This window comes from Ovis canadensis, chromosome X, assembly GCF_042477335.2.
Source record: "Ovis canadensis isolate MfBH-ARS-UI-01 breed Bighorn chromosome X, ARS-UI_OviCan_v2, whole genome shotgun sequence".
Lineage (NCBI taxonomy): Eukaryota > Metazoa > Chordata > Mammalia > Artiodactyla > Bovidae > Ovis > Ovis canadensis.
Window position 1 is genome coordinate 6841024 of NC_091727.1, and position 21875 is coordinate 6862898.

The 21875-nt window shown below is 50.0% G+C and overlaps 1 protein-coding gene across 5 annotated transcripts in view; it reads left to right on the plus strand.

The window, feature by feature from the left end:
• The window catches only part of TBL1X (transducin beta like 1 X-linked), a 243911-nt gene that overhangs the window by 54047 nt on the left and 167989 nt on the right, over positions 1 to 21875 (plus strand). Inside the window, exon 1 of one of the 5 annotated variants that reach the window (XM_070289706.1) lies at positions 3631 to 3786. The exons of 3 other annotated variants lie outside the window; for them this stretch is intronic. The gene's annotated coding sequence lies outside the window, so the exon portion shown is untranslated. Of the gene's footprint in view, positions 1 to 3630; positions 3787 to 21875 lie in introns of those variants that run through there. One more of the 5 variants, XM_070289709.1, reaches the window with a different exon arrangement.

The following is a 21875-nucleotide window of genomic DNA, read 5'->3' on the forward strand; positions in this document are numbered from 1 at the left end:
CGGGGATCGCAAAGAGTATGACACGACTGAGCAAGTGCACCGAACTGAAGTGATCCTGTGACGGGTCCTCGAGTGTCCTCTCTGTTTGAAGAGTACCGTCTGCACGAGGTATTGCAGTGGTTATTGTGTGGCTGTTACATAACGCTTGTCACATTCTCAGTGTATGGGGCAGCCCTTGTCTGGCCAAACGTGGGAATCGCGCACTCTTGATCACGCGGCTGTTGGTGTCCTGTTGCCAGTGACCGCAGCAAGTTAAGTAAGCCCCATTCGGCACACACAGGTAACAATTATGAAATAATTTGCAAGAAACCCGAGCGTACATGTTGACCCGGCAGCGTGGTTCGCGTCGCCATAAAAGCAAAGGGCAGCTTGCCCACCACCGTGGTTCATTTAACCTCGCCGAGAAGCAAGCATACCTACATACTGAAATGACGTGGCAGTCACAGGCTGCTTGTTGAAATTCACCATAACGACCCTTTCCGGCTATCGCACGGAGGCAATGACTTTAATTTCTCTTCTGCTTGAAGGATGAGAGCCATCTCCCTTGGAACAGAAAACTCAAGTACAAAAACTGTTCACAGATGTCTTTCTCTTAGGTTGATTCTTTCTGGAGTAGTTTTGAGCCTCTCCTCTCTCTGCCTCTCTTTCCTTCTCAGTCTTGACGTAATTAATTGCTCAAAGGTCAGTCCGCTGATGCCTTCCAGAGTTACCAAAGGCCTTTGAAGCGATCCTTGGGAACTCGCATCAGCGTGGGGGTTCAAAGCGCTGACTCTGAGCAGAGGTCAGTGTGGGGGCCTGGCGGGGGTGGGAGTCTCAGCGATCTTGGACGTTCCACCGGTTGACACATGTACTGTCTTGCCTGATCTGTGTGTGTTGGGGCCAGAAACGTCCCGCTGTCCGTGTTCGGGGGTGTGGAAGACTTTGCTTTCGATTGTACCTCACTTTCCAGCACTGTGTCGTGGCGGTGGTTGGTGGTGGTTTAGTTGCTAAGTTGTGTCCAACTCTTGGGACCCCATGGTCTGTAGCCCACCAGGCTCCTCTGTCCGTGGGATTCTCCAGGCAAGAATACTGGAGTGGGCTGCTGTTGCCTCCTCCACGGGATCTTCCTGACCCAGGGTCTCCTGCACTGCAGGCAGGTGCTTTACCGCCTGAGCTACGAGGGGAAGCATACAGTAGGTGCTTACTAAGTCCCTGGGGAGTGACTGGAAGGATGACCTTGACCAGCCTGTGGTGAGCACTATGTTGTGAGAGGATTCAGCTGTGTTGAGGACCATTAACCTTAGATCTTTGTTAACTTTATTTTTTGTTTTCAATTTAAGAAAAAATTCTGGTTTTGGCTGCACCATGTGGGGTGGGGGGTCGACTCCTCCGCAACGCTTGTATTGGAAGCGTGGAATCCTAATCACTGGACCACCAGCCCGGGCAGGCGTCGATCCTTGTTGGTTGATGCTGCCCCTGACCTTGAGGACTGACTACCCGGAAACCTGAGACCTTTGAATCTGTTCAGGGTGCTTTGCCTTAGTCCCTCTGCCCTGCTGTGGCAGTCTTAGTACCATACGCTTCTTGCTGTTGTTGGGTCCCCACCGAGCACTCAGGAGAGTTGTGTGTGCTGTGTACAAGGTTCTTATTAGCTGTCTATTTTATACATGGAATCAGTAGTGTGCAGGTGTCCATTTCAATGTCACAGTTCCTCCCACTCCTATTCTTGGAGGTTTGGTTTCCTTTGCCTATCTTTTCCTTTGTTGTTGTTGAGTTGCTAAGTTGTGTCTGACTTTTTGCTACCCCCATGGAGTGCAGCATGCCAGGCTTCCCTGTCCCTCACGACCTCTCAAAGTTTGCTCACACTCATGTCCATCGAGTCGGTGATGCCATCCAAACCATCTCATCCTCTGTCGCCCCCTTTTCCTCCCACCGTCAGTCTTTCCCGGCATCAGGGTCTGTTCCAGTGAGTCGGATCTTTGCATCAGGCGGCCAGAGTATTGGAGCTTCAGCTTCAGCATCAGTCCTTCCAGTGAATATTCAGGACTGATTTTCTTTAGAATGGACTAGTGTTATCTCCTTGCAGTCCAAGGGACTCTCAAGAGTCTTCTCCAACACCACAGTTTGAAAGCATCACTTCTTCGATGCTCAGCCTTCTTTATGGTCCAGCTCTCACATCCACACATGCCTGTTGCGACCCCGTGGACTGTACCCCACCAGGCTCCTGTGTCCATGGGATTCTCCAGCAAGAGTACCGGAGTGGGTTCCCATACCCTCATCCAGGGGGGTCTTCGTGACCCAGGGGTCGAACCTGTGTCTCTTACCTCTGCCTGCGTTGCTAGGTGTGTTCTTTACCACTAGTTCCAACTTCTTCATGGAGAAGGAAATGGCAACCAGTCCAGTATTTTTTTGCCTGGAGAATTCCGTGGACAGAGGAGCCTGGTGGGCTACAGTCAGTCCCTGGGGGTCACAAAGAGTTGGACGCAACTGAGTGACTAACACACACTGACCTTTTTTGACTATGCAGCCTGTTGGGCTGCAGTCCATGGGGTTGCAAAACAGTTGGACATGACTGAGCGGCGAAATACCATAAACCGGCTGCCTTATAAGACGACAGAAACATCTTTTTCATGGTCCTAGAGGCCGGAGGGGGCCACGTGTTGCAGGCGCATTTGTTGGCTGGTGAAAGCCTGCTTGCTGGTTCGTAACACGATCATTTCCTTGCTATGCTGTCGCTGCTGGAAGGGCTGACAGAGCTCAGTGGGATCTCATTCATAAGGGCACGCCCGCCCTTCTTGAGGACTGCACTCTCAAGTCCCGTCACCTCCCACAGGCCCCACCTCCCAAGTTTAATCATCACCTTGGGGGGCGGATTTACATGCACCACGGGTTTTGGGGGAAACACAACCATTCAGTTGTGGCAGGGATCAAATAGGCAAGAGACGTCTTTGATGATGGCCTGTCAAGTATGCCCTCTCATGAGGGACACGCCCGGTAGGCTAAGACGAATGGAACCTGTTAATTGCGTGGCAGAACCGGTTCCCCGATTCACAGGTCAGGCGAGGAGTTGTGCAGCCTTGCCGTGCTGGTGCTTCTTGGTGATCAGGGTGAGAACAGCTCTTGAATTCAACTTCGGATAGTCTTGTAGAAACGAGAGTTCTCATTCTTTATTTTTACTGGAAGCGGGGGGTTGCATTTTATTAATTTGTTTTTAATTGAGGTAGTGTTGATGAACAATACTATGTAAGCTGAGTTTAAAAAAGACAAGGGTATCGGGAATAGCTCCTTCTTGCTGTCTTGGGGCGATCACACAACAGATGAGGGACGTGTGCCTTGGTGATAGTGCTGGAAGGTCACTGGAATTGGAGACGGTGATGTGTGTAAGTGTGGTGGTGTTTGCTCGGGGCTCCGCACGTGTGAGACATCTCAGTGAGGACCACCGATCGGGGCGGACGCAGGTCCAAGGCAGGATGGAGCAGGCAGGACAAAGTGGGGCCATTTGGGTGGTGCTCGGAGGTGTTTAAAGGGAAGCGGGGAGCTTGGACTTTGAGAGGGTGACTTTCATGGGGTCTTGAAGGCCCATGCTTGGAGAATGGAACGTACTGTATAGAAAGAGGGGAGACCACCAAATGTTGTTGTTGTTTTTTCCACAGAGAAACGGGCACACCAAAAGCTGTACCTAAAGTATATACAGTGGAATATCACTCAGCCGTATATACAGTGGAATATCACTCAGCCATAAAAAAGAGTGAAGTTATGCCATGTGCAGCAACACGCACAGACCTGGGGACTGTCCTGCTTGGTGAAGTGAGTCATTCAGAGAAGGAGAAATCCGACATGACATCCTTTATATGAGGAATTGAAAAAGAAACGATGCAGATGAGCTTATTTACAGAACAGAAGGAGACTCTCAGAGAATGAGCTTATGGCTACCAGGGGGAGGGATGGGGGAAGGGACAGTCAGGGAGTCTGGGATGGACATGGACACACTGCTGCATTTAACAAGGAGAACCAGCAAGGACCTGCTGGACAGCACAGGGGACTCTGCTCAATCCTCTGTAATAACCTTATGGTCCCCAGGGGGAAGGATGGGGGGAAGGGATAGTCAGGGAGTTTGGGATGGACATGGACACGCTGCTGCATTTAACAAGGAGAACCAGCAAGGACCTGCTGGACAGCACAGGGAACTCTGCTCAGTGTCATGTGGCAGGCTGGATGGGAGGGGAGTTTGGGGGAGAAGGGATACATGTATATGTATGGCTGAGTCCCTTCGCTGTCCACCTGAACACATCACATCATTGTTAACTGGCTATACTGCCGTATAAAATAAAAAGGTAAAGAAAGATCACTGTACATGAGGAAAAAATGATCTGAGAGTAACGTGTACATCGAGTTGGTGCCTGTATTTCTGTGGGCTGAGTCCATGTACCCCCATTGTTCCCTAAGCTAAGCATGTTTTTACATGTTAAAGAGCTGTGGAAGAGGAGTGAACAGCCACACGTAACAGTCCGTGTGTGATCCCTAAAATCTGCGATACTTGTTATGAACGCTTGGCCCTTCACTCACGTAGTGCCAAGCCCTGCTGGGTTGGAAAGGACAGGATAACCTGGTTTTTCCTATAATAAGAGGAGGTTGAGCTCGTGTGTAGTTAGCTAAGGGCAGGGGTCCTTTGGAACTAGAGAAATGAGGCTGGAGACTGGCCCAGGACAGGTAGGGGAGGGTGGAATCAAGAAGCTATTTTGCAGGGAGCCTCTCTGCGAAAGTGTTAGTCGCTCAGTCGTGTCTGACTCCCTGCAGTTCCATGGACTGTAGCCCGCTGGGCTCCTCTGTCCATGGGATTCTCCAGGCAAGACTACTGGAGTGGGTTGCTGTTCCCTTCTCCAGGGAATCTTCCTGACCCAGGGATCGACCCCGGGTCTTCTGCATTGCAGGAGGCAGATTCTTTACTGTGAGAGCCATCCGGGAAGGCTGATTCTTCGTCTCAAAGTGAGCGGGAAGACTCCTTGTAGAAGGTGAGCTTTGGGGTGTAGAAGGTGGCAGCGGAGACTCTGTGCATCGCACTGGGGGCGCAGGGTGAAGGGAGCTGGCCTGGTAGCAGCGTGGAGCTTTCCGCAACCTGTGCTGCCAAGAGCAGAGTCCCGAGGCAGGTGGCGTTTGTGTATGTGGGTGAAACCTCTCGCTTTCTGTCACTTGGTGACTTCTCCATAAAACCGCGCGCTGCTTGGTCATCCTGGGAGATGTTCAGCGGCCCAGGACGTCTTGATGATTTTTGTTTATGAGCGTTTGGAGCAAGGGCCTGGCATCAGGTGGAACGGGTGCTGCATAACACTTGCTGAGTGAATGCGTGAGTGGGTCCCGGATGGCGCAGCGGGCCAGGTAAAGATGGGGAGCACCCCTTTTTAGTCGCAGCGGTTCCTCAGGTCAGGGCAGCTCCTCAGTCAAGTAGCCACTAACCAGAGTTAGCCAAGAACTTCGTGCAGGGGGTGGAAGCCTTCCGTCATCTGTGCCCAGCCAAGCCGTTCCGGCCAGGCCAGTGGACTCCTGAGAGGGGCCTTGCCAGACAGAAGGACGGAATTGTAAATTTTGTTCATACCTTTTCCTGGGTAACAAAGATAGCAAACATCCCTGTTTGAAGCATTGTAAAATGTCGAGTTCTCTGGCTTTCAGCTCACTTCCCAGCCTTTACCATCATGTGTTTCCAGAAGCGTGGCAACTGCCCACACCGAAACTGTGTCCCCGTGAAGGACTAACTCCCCAGCCTCCCTGTCTCCCAGAGCCTGATCAGCCCTGTTCTACTTTCTGCCTCTCTGGATGTGACTGTTCTGCGATGAGTGGAATCAGTATGTATCCTTTAGTGATGAGCGTACGTTCTCTTGAGGCTCATTTCATGTTGGAGCAGGTGTCAGACTTCCTTCCTCTTGAGGCTGGAATCACATTCCAGTGCCTTTCGAGTAGTTGCCAACTGTGGTGCTGGAGAAGACTCTTGAAGAGCCCCTTGGACTGCAAGGCTATCCAACCAGTCCATCAATAAAGGAAATCAGTCCTCAGTATTCATTGGAAGGACTGGTGCTGAAGCTCCAATACTTTGGCCACCTGATGGGAGGACCTGACTCATTGGAAAAGACCCCGGTGCTGGGAAAGATTGAAGACAGGAGGAGAAGGGGATGACAGAGGATGAGATGGTTGGATGGCATCACTGACTCAATGGACATGAGTTTGAGCAAGCTCCAGGAGTTGGTGATGGACAGGGAGGCCTGGCGTGGTGCAGTCCATGGGGTCACAGAGAGTCGGACACGACTGAGCGACTGGACAACAGCAACAGTATTCCATCGTGGGTATATGTACATTTTTTCTACCTACTCACCCATCGATAGATGCGTTGCTCGTCTCTGCCTTTTGGCTCCTGTGAATAATGCTGCTGTGGCCGTTACGTGACTTTATACTTTAGCTTACAGAGACACTGGGGTGTGTGGGGGGCTGCTCACAGAAGCAGTGGGTGGCATGGTGGAACCTGGAAGATAGAAGGCTTTGGCATGGTGGAACCTGGAAGATAGAAGGCTTTGGAAGGGGTGTGCGTTTTTGGGGTCACGAGCAGCCCCAAGCTAGGAGTGTTTGAGATGGTAGGAGTGCATCTGTGATCAGGTCATGAGCGTCGAGAGCCGTGGAAGGGTTGAGACTCTGACTCGGGAGCCCAAGTGTTAACCACGTGGGTGTCTGTGCTGTGTGTCTGAGGATTCAGTTCATTGTTGAAACATGAATGATTTATGGAGACCGGAGATGAGGTTTACTTTGTCTGGCTTGTCTTCTGTTTTTTTCCCCTTACTCCCTCAAAGGACCTACCTTTGAGACGGTCTTGCTGCTATTCCTGTTTTGATGGTTTCTGTCTGGTTTATGGGACTTTTCTTGCAGTAAGGAGATGGGTTTTGGAAAGATTTATTGAAACAATTTCTTTTTAAAATTTAGGTCTTCCCTGGTGGCTCAGGTAGTAAAGAATCGTCTTGCAATGCAGGAGACCTGGGTTCGATCCCTGGGTCTAGAAGATCCCCCTGGAGTAGGGAACGGTGACCCACTCCAGTATCCTTGCCTGGAAAATTCCATAGGCAGAGGAGCCTGGCATGTGACTGTCCACGGGGTCTGTGACCTCTGTGACAGTCACACTGCTGTTCTAGTTTTGATTGTTTCTATCTGGTTTATGGGACTTTTCTTGCCATAAAGAGATGGGTTTTGAAAATAATTTTTAAAACCAATTTTTAAATTTCGATTTGGCCAGCGCTGGGTCTTCATGGCTGCTTGTGGCTTTTTATCTAGTGGCGATGATGGGAACTCTTCGCTGATGATGAAATCATTCAGGATGACTGCTCTTCATTGTGGTGGGCAGTAGCTTCTGTTGTTCTTGGAACACAGACCCTAGAGCTCAGGCTCAATAGTTAGGGTGCACCGGCTTAGTTGCCCTGAGGTGTGTGGAATCTTCCTGGACCGGAGATTGAACCCGTGTCCCGTGCATTGGCAGGCCGTTCCTAACCACTTGGACCCCCGTGGAAGGGTCCCTGTCGTAAAGGGTGGATGGGAGAGCTCTGTCTCTGTCTTGTGTGGTAGCAGTTTCTTCAGTGGCATTTGGTCCTCCTTCCTGTTTATTGTTTGGGAAGGGGTGTCAAGCGTCCAGACCCCGGAGCGTGTTCACTTGTCTATGGATGACCATTTGGGATGTGCAGGTGGCCCGGGGAAGGTTGAATGCTTGAGTGCTGCGGTTTGTGTGCCTCTGGGAGAAGCAGACCTGGGGCTGTCCTGTCTGTACCAGCCAGACCGTCTGCAGCAGGGTGGAGGGAGGCGGGTACATGGAGCCTGTGTAATCCAGAAACTGCAGGGCACGTGGTGCTCAAATAGGAGGGCTGAGGAGGGGCCAGCTTACGGTTAAAAGTGGGGGAGACGCTGATAAGGAATTCGAACGTTGATCTCCACGAGAGCTCAGCCGGTAGAGAATCCGCCTGCAATGCAGGAGACCCCGGTTCGATTCCTGGGTCAGGAAGATCCCCTGGAGGAGGGATAGGCTACCCACTCCGGTCTTCTTGGGCTTAGCTCGTGGCTCAGCTGGTAAAGAATCTGCCTGTACTGCAGGAGACCTGGGTTCAGTCTCTGGGTTGGGAAGATCCGCTGAAGAAGGGAAAGCCTCCCCAACTCCAGGATTCTGGCCTGGAGAATTCCACGGACTGTATAGTCCATGGGGTGGCAAAGAGTCGTACATGACCGAACGACTTTGACTTCTTCCTTACCCTTCTGAAGATTTTATTAGAGTGGCTGCAAAGAGGAAAGGGGTAGATGCTGGGTTGGGTGGGGGCAGGGGAGAAAAGGAATGTCTGGACGCCTGTGAACTCGCTCCGATGCACAGAGCCCTTCTTGTGACCTTCATCACAGCACTGAGGTCCCACGGAGGTCGTGGGTGTCCTGGGAACGGCGTGGTCTTGCCTGGAAGGTGACTTAGGCCCGGGTGGATCGAAGCTCCTCCAGTTGCACAGCTGTGGCGCCCGGTCAGGGCCACCCCTTCCTGCCTTGGCCTTTAAATCAGGAGGAGGGAGCTGGCAGTGTTTATTTCCTAAGGTGGTTTTGTGAGTTCAGCGACGTGCCCCAGGTGCCAGTCCGGGTGCGTGGACACTTGGGGAAGGTTAGTTTCTGTTAGACAAAAGGGTCATCGTCTTGTGGTCCCTACATCCTTTTCTTTCTCGTGACTAATTTAGGTTATTCTGGAAGACTGGGCTCTGGCGCCACCTTCTCCACGGGCGTCTCTCTCTCTCTCTCTCTCTGCCCTGTGTTTTGTAATACGCCGTGGGCAGTCTGTGATGGCGCTCCTGTGGTGTCTCGTGATGATCTGTAGGAATATCCCTCTCCTTTTCCCCATGACACTGCCCTCTGTGTTACGCCCAGGGCTCTAGCACATTCACCGTGTAGTCCTACCCCTCGCACAGAGCCTGGCATGCCGCGTGTACCCAGGCAGACAGGTGAAGGCTACGCGGTGGAATCGTCTCCTCCCAACCCTTGATATCTAATCAGCCGAAGGGCATGTCCCAGCAATCTCAGGTGATCCTCACAGGCTGTAGGCGGAGAGTTAGAGCTAGCCTGACCCGGTGGGCTCCAGAAGGGTTTGGTTCTGGGCAGAATCCTAGAAGACCTCCACCGCCGGCAGCGGAGCAGGGTTTGTGTGTGTAGGACAGGTGGTCCTGGTAGCTCAGGGAGGAAGCAAGAGGTGAAGCCGTGGACCCTGTGGACAGAGATTGGGCGGTCCTTTCAGCATCATCGTGATCCCAGTGTCAAGAGCTCACACGTGCCTAGCGCTCACTTAAGGGCCAGGCAGGGGGTTGGTGATGGACAGGGAGGCCTGGTGTGCTGCGGTCGGTGGGGTCGCAAAGAGTCGGACACGACTGAGCGACTGAACTGAACTGAAAACTCAGGGCTTGGGTTCGAGAGGGTCGACTGTACTAGATGGGTTATCAGAACAAAGAATGAGGCCTGGAGCACAAGTTACAAAGAAACGACTCTTGGGTAGTTCCTGAGTCATGGGACCCAGGCCTGCTGAAGCCTGATCAACAGGTTTCGGAGAACGTGGTCAGAGCCAGGCGTGCAGCCCGGACTTCCCAGTGCCCTAATTAAGGGCTGTTGAAACTTGTTCTGTTTACGTTAGAGACCAGGTCATCGGGCCTGTGGAACCAGAGAGAATCTGTGAACCAGAAAGGCCCCGTTTCTGGCAGCGTGACTGCTTCACTGAAGATGAAATTTTCTGGCTGTGTGTGTTTTTCCTCCTCAGAAGGTTCATGAGGGTTAAATTAAATCCTTTGAGGGAAGTGAGGCCCGAAGTAATTCCCCGTATGTTGTGGATTTAGAAGGGAAAGAAAACCAAAGTTTTATGGTAACAGTTGAGAAAGGACAGTTAATTACAGACACCTCGAAATTCAGTGGGTTGGACAGCATTTCTTTTCCCCATAATATTCATTAAGGATGAAACCGAGAGAGAGCTGCCTCTGCATTCACGAATGCTTGCCGTGTGGTTTAGAAAACCCTCCAGTTTCGGAGACAAGTCCCAGGGACTGTTACTTTCAGTCGGGTCTAACATATCGTTTGTGTATCCCTCCCTCATGGTTTTTCTAAAGGATGTTAGAAAATGCTTTTTCTATCAATCTAATCGAGTATGAAGGCAGCATTGGCTTTCTGCTGCTTTCTAACTTTGCTTCTCCTGTGGCCATAGAGGCAGAATGTCCTTTCCGTATAAGGCGTAAGCATAATAGCGGATGGAGAGAGAATGTCACTCGCCAGGATAAAGAGGGACCTGGGGAATCAGGCAATATAAGAACGAAGCCAAACCGAAAAAAGAAGGACGTGTTTGGTGGAACTGAACTATAGTTAGCTGTGCTAATTCTGTTCTGTAGACTCGGATGATTGTAAGGCCATTATGATGCAACTCAGGTCATTCTTGAATTTTTTTAATTTATTAAACATGCAGCTCCTAATGTGGAAATCTCAGTAGAGTGGGCCTGAGCTCCTAAGGCTAGATTTGGCAATTCAGTTCTGTCTCTCTCAGAGAAAAGAGGTTTCTCTCTTGCTTCTTGGAACACTGCATGGGCAGATTGAATTTGGCCCAGAGACGGAGATGGGCCTCAGGGTGGATATTGTCAGAGGGAGCGGCTTTAGAAAGAAGTGGGGAGAAAGATTGCAAAGGAGACTTAGCAATTCTTGTGGGTGAGAGTTTATTCTCTGGGTTTCGCCCTCCTTTTTGTTTTGTACGTATGGGTTCTAGTAATGCTGTTTGGGAAGAGCGTGTGTGTGCGCTCAGTCATGTCCGACTCTTTGTGACCCCATGGATTGTAGCCCGCCAGGCTCCTCTGTCCATGGGATTTCCCAGGCAAGAATACTGGAGTAGGTTGCCATTTCCTCCTCCAGGGGATCTTCCCAACCCAGGGATCGAACCTGGGTCTCCTGCATTGCAGGCAGATTCTTTACCACTGAGCCACCCGGGGAAGCCAAAAGACCCTCCTTTGAGTTTTGAATGTATTGGTTATAGTAATGCTGTTTAGTTAACTTAAAAATTTTACATTTCAGAGTCCCAGGGTGTGTGTTAACACACAAAAGCAGTCTCTCCGTCATAATCTCACTTCCCAGAGTAACCACCGTCGATAGTTTTCTTGAGTATCTTTCCCAGTGTTTTGCAAGTGGTTATAAGCGTGTACGTTTTGTGTACTTTATTGACAGCTTGGTTTTGAACAGAACAAACCTGTCAATAACATACACACACATGTGCATACATGTGGGCTTCCGTGATGGCTCAGCGGGTGAAGAAAGCGAAAGTGAAAGTCGCTCGGTCATGTCCGACTCTTTGCGACCCCATGGACTATAGAGTCCGTGGGATTCTTCAGCCCAGAATCCTGGAGTGGGTAGCCTTTCCCTTCTCCTGGGGATCTTCCCCATCCAGGGATCAAACCCTGGTTTTCTGCAGATAAAGAAAGTGAAAGTGAAGTCGCTCAGTCCTGTCCGACTCTTTGTGACCCCATAGACTGTAGCCTACCAGGCTCCTCCCTCCATGGAATTCTTCAGGCAAGAGTACTGGAGTAGGTTGCCATTTCCTTCTCCAGGGGATCTTCCCGACTCAGGGATCGAACCTGGGTCTCCTGCATTCCAGGCAGACGCCTTAACCTCTGGGCCACCAGGTAAGCCCCGAATCCACCTCTCAGTTTAGGAGACACAGGAGATGGGAGTTCAGTCCCTGGGTTGGGAAGATCCCCCGGAGGAGGAAATGGCAACCCACTGCAGTATTCTTGCCTGGAGAATCCCATGGACAGAGGATCCTGGCGGGCTACAGTCCACGGGGTCGGCAAAGAGTCAGACGTGACTGAAGTGAATATCACATGCACACGTATCTTGGACATGTTGGTATACCAGTGACATCCATCCCTTTGTAGATCAGGAGAGTGTCCAGCAGGGTTCCTAGTTTTAAACTACCCAATCACTTCCTGCCTAAGGTAAGCCAGACTCACAGGAGCTGGAGAAGGCCAATGAAACGGCTCTCGGGAGCAGCAGGGATCAAGGACTTCAGAATCGACAGTTTTCACCCTGGCAGGAACTCTATGGCCTGAATATCATCACGCCAGTGTAACCAAGAGGAAGAGGGACTCCAGATACGTCTCTGTTCTTGAGTCGGCCCCTCAGGATTTGGTGGCTGTGGGTTAATGCGTGTGGGTGAGTGCCCTTGCGTATTTCATTTCTGAACCAGAGTCGAGTGCCATCTCTAGGCTAGAACAGGGCCCCCGGTCAAGGCAGCCAGTGGCATGTAACTTTTTGAGGCTTCTGAAGTTTGGAATAGTCTAATAATTTGGTGTGATAAATGGCAAAAATTTGACAAACGATTTTGTACGTGAGGAAAATTCTGTGAAAGAACTTTCCGTGGGCTAGTAGCTTGCGGCTTTGATAGGTTCCCTCTTTATTTCTCCTTCATGGTATTTTCAGTTCAGTCGCTCACTCATGTCTGGGTCTTTGCGACCTCATGGATTGCAGCACGCCAGGCTTCCCTGTCCATCACCATCACCCAGAGCTTGCTCAAACTCATGTCCGTTGAGTCGCTGATGCCGTCCAACCATCTTGTCTTCTGGAGTTTCGGCTTTAGCATCAGTCCTTTCAGTGAATATTCAGGGTTGATTTGCTTTAGGATTGACTGGTTTGATCTCTGCTTTCCAAGGGGTTCTCAAGAATTTTCTCCAGCCCCCACAATTCAGAAGCATCAATAGCCTTCTTTATGGTCCAACTCCCACATCCATACATGACTCCTGGAGAAAACCATAGCTTTGACTATATGGACCTTTGTCAGCAAAGAGATGTCTCTGCTTTTTAATACACTGTCTAGGTTTGTCATAGCTTTTCTTCCAGGGAGCAAGTGTCTTTTAATTTCATGGCTACAGTCACCATCTGCAGTGATTTTTGTAGCCTAAGAAAACAACATCTGTCACTGTTTCCCCATCTATTTGCTATGAAGTGATGGGACTGGATGCCATGATCTTAGTTTTTTCTGAATGTTGAGTTTTAAGCCAGCTTTTTCACTTTTCCACTTTCACCTTCATCAAGAGGGTCTTTAGTTCCTCTCTTTCTGCAATGAGAATGGTGTCATCTGCATATCTGAGGTTGTTGGTATTTCTCCCGGCAATCTCAATTCCAGCTTGTGTTCCATCCAGCCCAGCTTTTCTCATGATGTACTCTCTATATAAGTTAAATAAGCAGGGTGACAATAATGCATCCTTCACATACTCCTTTCCCAATTTTGAAGCGATCTGTTATTCCGTGTCCGTGACATTTTTAATTTTGTCAGTGATAGTTTGGGAGAAATCTGTTTTCTCTCTTGTTACATATAATCTCTCTGTCCCATTCTCAGGTTTACCCTTTACCTCACCAAGCTTCAGCTGTCTTCTGTCTGGCCCTTATGAGAAAGATGCACTGACCCCAGATGTACAGAATCCGGTGTTGGGCATTGTGCATACCCATCTGTTACAAAAGCCACTCACGTTCTTATGCTTTATGACTTGAAGTCAGAGGACTGGTCCACTTCCTTCTGCACCAGACAGACCCCTGCGGACAGGAATTCTGTTGTTCCCTAAACTTTGTGATGCTTTTCAGCTACCAATGGTTTCTGAGCATGGAGTGTGTGTGTGTGTGTGTGTGTGTGTGTGTGTGTGTGTGTGTGTGTGTGTTCAGCTACCAATGGTTTCTGAGCATGGAGTGAGTGTGTGTGTGTGCATGGAGTGTGTGTGTGTGTAGGGGGGTGGTCCATCGTGACTTGCACACCTAGTTGTGTGCAGCTATTCATTCCCTCTGGAACTTTGGAGAAGATGATGAGTTTGACCCCTCTCTGCTCGGGAGTGGAAGCCTGGAGGGGTGGTTGGAACAGATCGAATAGCGCTCTGAGGATTCGGGGCAGGAGGGTGGGCAGACAAGGCCCGTTCCCCGCCTCTGTTTGAAGCTGGAGAGGTCTGTCTTAGAAATCGCCGAGAACCCTTTCTCTTCCAAGCACGGTAGTTTTCAAGAGGAACCGTGGGGGTCTGAGATCTCAGAAGTGCTCTTCTCTGACCGTGCCCAAGACTCCATGCCATTAGTGAGGGACCGGGGGGGGGGGGGGGGGGGGGGAGGGGTGCGGGGGGGAAGAGGTAGACGGAGGCATGCAAATTCATATGGGTGTTCCGGATGAAGGAGAAAGGACTGGCTTTTATGTAGACTCTGTTCCCTGGCAATCCATTTCATTCTCTCTCCGCCCGTTGGAGGAAGATAAAACAGTCGTTTCAAGGTAATATTTATGTAACCTACAAAAATCTCGGTCAGGTGAGGGAAAGACGGAATCTGGGTTAATATGACCGTCTCCTGAGTTATCTCCCTGATTGTAGGCTTTGGTGTGAAACTAATGAAAGAAGATGATTTTGATTTGTGTTAGACTCTTCAAAGTCATCTCAGTAAAATAGTCTTTTTTTGCATGGTAAAATGACTTCTAAAGCTTTCCTTTGTAAGAACTTACAAACTGAATGTTGCTCAACACAGTGTTAGGCAGAACTTATTGCATTTTTAAGACCGTTCCAAAGGAAAATAATCCTAAAGGATATCAATCCTGAATATTTATTGGAAGGACTGGTGCTGAAGCTGCAATACTTTGGCCGCCTGATGCAAATGGCTAACTCATTGGAAAAAACCCTGATGCTGGGAAAGATTGAAGGCAGGAGGAGGAGGGGACGACAGAGGATGAGAAGCCATGAGCATATGAGGCCATGTCCCCAAAAATGTCTGCTGGGTGACAGCAGAGTCTTCAGATATCGCTAAGGTCTTTACTCTTCAGCTGTGGAGTCCGGAGGGGAGAGGTCACTTTCCCCTGGACTGTGGACCGTAGACACAGTTCTTGCGATACAAACAGCGAAAGGAGATCTGGAATATTCTCAGGATGTTTCTGAGCAGAGCAGCTCTGTTGAGTCAGCTGAGAGAAGCAGATGATGGCTTGTGAGTCTGTTGGGCCCTGTTGAGTTTGTAGTTTTGGGGGTTTGCAGGCAGCAAAGGGGGTAACTGTCCAGAGAGGTTTTTCTCAGGAATGTGTGTGCACGCTCAGTCCAGTCAGCCGTGTCTGACACTGTGTGACCCCATGGACTGCAGCCCTCCAGGCTCCTCTGTGCATGAGATTCTCCAGGCAGGAATCCTGGAGTGGGTTGCCGTTTCGTCCTCTAGGACACCTTCCCCGCGTCTCTTATGTCTCCCGCATTGCCAGGCGGATTCTTGACCAGGAAGCCGCCTGGAAAGCATCCCGAATGTTAATAGTGCTCATCTTGAGAAACTGGAATGCAGAGTGATTTGGAGCCTCACTTCATGGCTTTTTAAGCATGACTTGTTAAACTTTAAAGTTTTATGCATACATAGACACATGTGCGCGCTTACTCAGGCGTGTGCAGCCAGGCGTCCGCGTGGGCACACACAAAGGCCCCAGTCACCGTACACAGGACGCGTGTCGTGGGACTGGACCCCGATACCCGGTTTTAATGCCCAGCATTTTCCCCAGGCGACTGTAACTTCCTGTGCCTGCTGCCCGCCTCTGGTTGATGATGTGTGTGGCAGTGATAGAAGACCACAGGACCTCTTGTCGTCTTCTGCTCAGGAGTCCAGAGTGGAGTTGTGTTCATGTTTTGAAAGTAGTTGGTGCAAGGTTTCATTTTCACTGCGGCAGATTTCAGCCTGGTTTTCTTTTGGACGTGTCAGTGGGTTATGTTGTAGGGTCTCCTGGACACCTTTGTGCTACAGAAGCGGAGATGGTTACCCAGAGGGCTTGAATGCAAACATACAACCCCCTACAAATATGGAGAAAGAACGCTCCTGGCGCGTGAAACAGTCTTTCGAAATGCTTGTGTTCCAGCATGTATGTGGAGAGAATGTGGGATGTTTCCCCACGCTTAACTTTGACCGTGGAGGCTAAGAGCATGGGTTTGGGGGAACAGCGGAGGGGGTCATTCACACGTACGCGTGTCTATCTGTTCCCTCACGCCTAACTCCTCTCCCATGCACGCTGCCACGCACCACTGAGCAGAGTTCTCTGTGCTGCTGTTTTTGGCTGAACCCCAATACAAAATGCTTTCGGTGTTTAAAAAAAAACGAAAAGGGAAATTAAAATTTAAAAAGTATGGATTGGGGACTTCCCTGCTGCTCCAGTGGGCAAGACTGTGTGATCTTAAAGCAGAGGCCCCAGGTTTGATTCCTGGTCAGGGAACTAGAGCCTTCTAGAGCTGCAACTGAGACCCAGGGCAACCAAATAAATAAATTTTTTTTATTTTAAGGAAAGAAAAAGAATGTGGATTCAGGGTGCCGGCATTTCATAGCACGCTGTGGCCGTGGGTGCTGCCCAGTGGCTGGGAAGAAGCCTTTGGCTCAGCTTGCCTCGATTGGGCCGCCTGTTTGGGCCTGGGAACGCCGTGGTTGCATTTCTCTGGACCTTTGAGGTCACATGCTTCCGGTTTGGGTGTTTTAGGGGGAAAGGATGGTGCAGCTGTTGTGGGGGTGAGGACTAGGCTGAACCCCTAGCCTCAGAGGAAGGCAGACACCGCGGCCTCTCTGGGACTGTGAATTTGCAAAAAGTGCCGCGTGGCTTTGTGACCCTATGGAAATGGTCCGCTGTCGGTCTGATTATGCATGATGGAGGGATGGTCGTCGGTGTGAGAATTACATAGGCTCAGAGGCAGAGGTGAGTGAAAGCTGGCATCCTTTGAGGTCCAGCCTCCCTGGAGGAGGAGGTGACTAGGTTTTGCTCCCCAACCAGCTCCGGGGATCAGTATCGCTCCAGCCTGAAGGATGAAACTTACAAGACAGATGCCTCGTCCAACCTGCTCCCTTGACCACAGTTCTGTAGAGACCAGGGGCCTCTACAAAGAGCCACAAATGCATGGATTTGCCTAAAGGCGTAGGAAGGCGATTACTGCCACGGGCCCACGTAGTTTAGACTGAACTCTGCTATGTCTGGTCACTCTTCCCACCGCCACTGCCTGACTCTTGTGTCAAGCTTCATAGGTTCCAGATGGTTCTCACATTTTGCCCACGTTGGTTCTCAATACTCAGCCTAGGCAGAGCGATGGTGCTCCCAAGACATCCCAGGTCTGATGGTGCAGCCTGTGACCCTGTGCCATCACACGGCCGAAGGGAAGGTGCCCACTAGGTCCGGGATCTTGAAAGTTGGGGGGTGTTGTCTGCTTGAGCCCAGAGTGCCCACCTGGGGTGGGGGGTGTCTGAGGGAGTAGAGGGGTTGGACTTGGAGATGACATGTGTCCTGGGAGGCAGAGGTTGGGGGGGCCCATGGGCCGAAGAAGACGGATGGCTTCTAGGAGCTGCACGAAATTGGGACCCTGTATTCTTCCCCTGAAGCCTATAGATGGAGCACAGCCCTATGACCCCTGTAGACCCCTCACCCCTAGACGAAACATCAGTCCGTGTTGCTTAAGAGAGCTGAGTGTGTGTTAAATGGCCGTGGGAGACTTAAGATGGCGGCACACTTGTCCAGGTGCTCCAGGTCAGGAGTTTCACATGCTGGCATGACGCCGTTCAGTTACCAATGGGTGTGACGTCACGCTCCAGGACTTTGCAGTGAGCAGTACAGCCTGGTTGTGTTCAGTTGTGTCCCTTCTTGCTAATCCTTATTCTGCCCAGTGTGTGACAAGTGCTGCTAAGATGGGGCAGGTTTGACCGTGTTCTTTGGCATGACCTGGCAAAAAAACAGTCCTACAGAAATCCGATTCTGTAATGAGGATGCTTACTCCTTGGAAGGAAAGTTATAACCAACCTAGACAGCATATTAAAAAGAAGAGACGTTACTTTGCCAACAAAGGTCCGTCTAGTCAAAGCTTTGATTTTTCCAGTGGTCATGTATGGATGTGAAAGTTGGACTATTAAGAAAGCTGAGCACCGAGGAATTGATGCTTTTGAACTGTGGTGCTGGAGAAGACTCTTGAGAGTCCCTTGGACTTCAACGAGATACAGCCAGTCCATCTTAAAGGAAATTAATCCTGAATGTTCATTGGAAGGACAGATGTTGAAGCTGAAACTCCAGTACTTTGGTCACTTGGTGCGAAGAGCTGACTCCTTGGAAAAGACCCTGATGCTGGGAAAGATTGAAGGCAGGAGGAGAAGGGGACAACAGAGGATGAGATGGTTGGATCTCATTGCCGACTCAATGGACATGAGTTTGAGTAAACTCCGGGAGTTGGTGATGGACAGGGAGGCCCGGCATGCTGCAGTCCCTGGGGTTGCAAAGAGTTGGACACGACTGAGCGGCTGAGATGAACTGAACTGAATGAGCATGCGGTCCAAAATAGAAGGGCCCTTTCACAGAAATGAGCTAACGCTAAAGTCAGTGAGCTCCATACATCTTTTCAGCAGTGCCGAACTTGACGACGTGTGTGAACAGCCCCTGCAAAAGGTCGATTAGCTGCTGGGCAGTTTTAAAAGATGTATTTCCCTGTCATTCCTGAACCTTTTGTCATGTGTCACTAGAGAAAATTGAATTTCTTAATCCACTTATATCAAATTTGAAATTCACTTAAACTGGGGCTTCAGGTGTTAGGATTCTGGCGTCCTCATAAGCAGATTTTCTGGTGAGTTTCCCCTTCTGGATTCTGTTGTGACTATGCCAACAAACGGTTCACCTGTTCAGTTTTCATCTCAGACCAGCTGACAGTCATGTTATGTGTAAATATGATTTGACTCAAGAGCGTTTATTGTTCAGGTGTAATTTGAATCAGAAAGCCTATCTATAGGCCTCTTCCCAACTAAAATTGTGCAATGATGCATTTCACATTAGAGGCAGCGCACTTATTTAACTCCTCTGTATCAAAGCAAATGAGTTTCATTTTTTTAAAAAAGGTGGAACTTGTCTCTGGAATTTTCATTGTGCGATGCCCACGTAACCATGGTTTGTTGAACATTTGTGTGCATATACACAGATGATCTTTGCTTTAAGAGTCAGAAAGGTGTTTTTTAAAAAAGCATGAAAAGAAAGCAAAGCAAGTTTCTGAGACATGCTTGACCTGTCAGAATTCACCTGTTGTCAGGGTTCAATTCAATGATTTTTACCAAATTTACAGAGTTGTGTGGAGTAGGAGCCCCTGGTGGCTCAGTTGGTAAAGAATCTGCCTGCAATGCAGGAGACCTGGGTTTAGTTCCTGGGTCAGGAAGATCCCCTGGAGGAGGACACGGCAACCCACTCCAGTGTTCTTGCCTGGAGAATCCCATGGACAGAGGAGCCTGGCGGGCTGCAGTCCGTGGGGTCACAAAGAGTCGGACACGACTGAGGATGTACGCAGGTTGCACACACACAGCTGTGCACCCAGTGCCACAGTATAGGTTTAAAATACTCCCACTTTTGTCTTTAAATTTATTTTTACTTTTTGGCTGCAGCCCGCAGCATGTGGGATCTTAACTTCCAAGACCAGGCCTTGAACCTGCATCCCCTGCTTTGGAAGTGCGACATCTTCACCACTGGACCACCAGGGAAGTCCCCACATACGGTTTTAGAACACTTATCACCTAGAAAGAATCCCTGTGCTGGTTGGTACTCCACACCTCCCCCCGTCACCCGTGAAGCCTCTGGGAACCACTCCTCTGTTATGTGTGTCTGTGAATTTGCCTGTTCTTGGCATTTCAAATAGGTGGAATTGTACAACGTGTGTCTTTCGGGTCTGGCCTTTCGGTATAATGTTTACAGAGTTCATCCCTGTTGCAGCATGAATCAGTATTTCTCTCCTTTTTTTCAATTGTTGACTGCTATTCTGTTGAGAAACCTGTATGCAGGTCAGGAAGCAACAGTTAGATGTGGACGTGGAACAACAGACTGGTTCCAAATAGGAAAAGGAGTACATCAAGGCTGTATATTGTCACCCTGCTTATTTAACTGCTATGCAGAGTACATGATGAGAAACGCTGGGCTGGAAGAAGCACAAGCTGGAATCAAGATTGCCGGGAGAAATATCAATAACCTCAGATATGCAGAGGACACCACCCTTACGGCAGAAAGTGAAGAGGAACTGAAAAGCCTCTTGATGAAAGGGAAAGAGGAGAGTGAAAAAGTTGGCTTAAAGCTCAACATTCAGAAAACGAAGATCATGGCATCTGGTCCCATCACTTCATGGCAAATACATGGGGAAAGAGTGGAAACAGTGTCAGACTTTATTTTTTTGGGCTCCAAAATCACTGCAGATGGTGACTGCAGCCATGAAATTAAAAGACGCTTACTCCTTGGAAGGAAAGTTATGACCAACCTAGATAGCATATTGAAAAGCAGAGACATTATTTTGCCAACAAAGGTCCATCTAGTCAAGGCTATAGTTTATCCAGTGGTCATGTATGGATATGAGAGTTGGACTGTGAAGAAAGTTGAGCACCGAAGAATTGATGCATTTGAACCTTGGTGTTGGAGAAGACTCTTGAGAGTCCCTTGGACTGCAAGGAGATCCAACCAGTCCATCCTATAGGAGATCAGTCCTCTGTGTTCTTCATTGGAAGGACTGATGCTGAGGCTGAAACTCCAGTGCTTTGGCCACCTCATGAGAAGGCTTGGCTCATTGGAAAAGACCCTGATGCTGAGGGGGATTGAGGGCAGGAGGAGAAGGGGATGACAGAGGATGAGATGGCTGGATGGCATCACTGACTCTATGGACATGGGTTTGAGTGAACTCTGGGAGTTGGTGATGGACAGGGAGGCCTGGCGTGCTGGATGGAGTTCATGGGGTTGCAGAGAGTCAGACATGACTAAGCGACTGAACTGAACTGATTCTGTGGTGAGTGAGTATAGCACATTTCACTTACCCGTTCCTCAGTTGCTGGACACGTGGGCTTTTCCCACTATTTGGCTGTTATGAACAAGCTGCTATGGGATTTCCCTAGTGGCTCAGATGATAAAAGAACCTGCCTGGCGATGCAGGAGACCTGGGTTTGATCCCAGGTTTGGGAAGATCCCCTGGGGAAGGGAATGGTAACCCAGTCCAGTATTTCTGCCTGGGAAATCCCATGGACAGAGGAGCCTGGTCGGCTACAGTCAGTGGGGTCACACAGAGTCAGACGCGACTGAACGACGTTCACATAAGCCACTCTGAACATCGCGTGCAGGCTTCAGTGTAGACAAGCGTTTTTGTTTCTCTTGGGTTTACTCCCCAGGGTGGAACTGCGAGACTGTCTGTGTGTGTGTAACTTTCTAAGAAACCGCCAGTGTTCTCCAGAGTGGCTGTGTGGTTTTGTGTTTCTGTCCAGGACACGTGAGCGTTCCAGTCTCTCCACATCCTCCCTCAGCACTCCTCATCATCTCTCTAAGAACGTCCTGACCTCCGTTTATAAGGCCCAGAGTGTTGCTCGTCGAGGAGGGATTTAGGGGATGTTCAGCGCCTACTCTGGGAGTTGGTGATGGACAGGGAGGCCTGGCGTGCTGCGATTCATGGGGTCGCAAAGAGTCGGACACGACTGAGCGAGTGAACTGAACTGATCACCTACTTGATGAAACACCGTGCGTTCCTTGAAGCAATAAACCGAGCGAATCTTCTGTCTTTTTGAGTTTCTGCAGTGTGATGAACGTGGTCTGAGTGGATGGGAGAACTGGTGAAGGATTCTGAACAGAGGCAGGCAGGGTGGGCACTCCCGGCCCTCAAGGGCCCTCAGACACTCGGGGCTCGGGCACAGACTGTGAGTCAGGACTCCTGGCTGGTTAGGTGCAGTTTTTCCCGAGACCGTAAATTCCCAGATTGAGCACCGCTCCTTATGAGTCTCTGCTCTTCACTGTGCATTCCCGAAGCCCCTGCAAGAAGATGCCCCTGGACTCTTTAACTCCCCTCTCGTTTATGAGAGTTGACTCATTGGAAAAGACCCTGATGCTG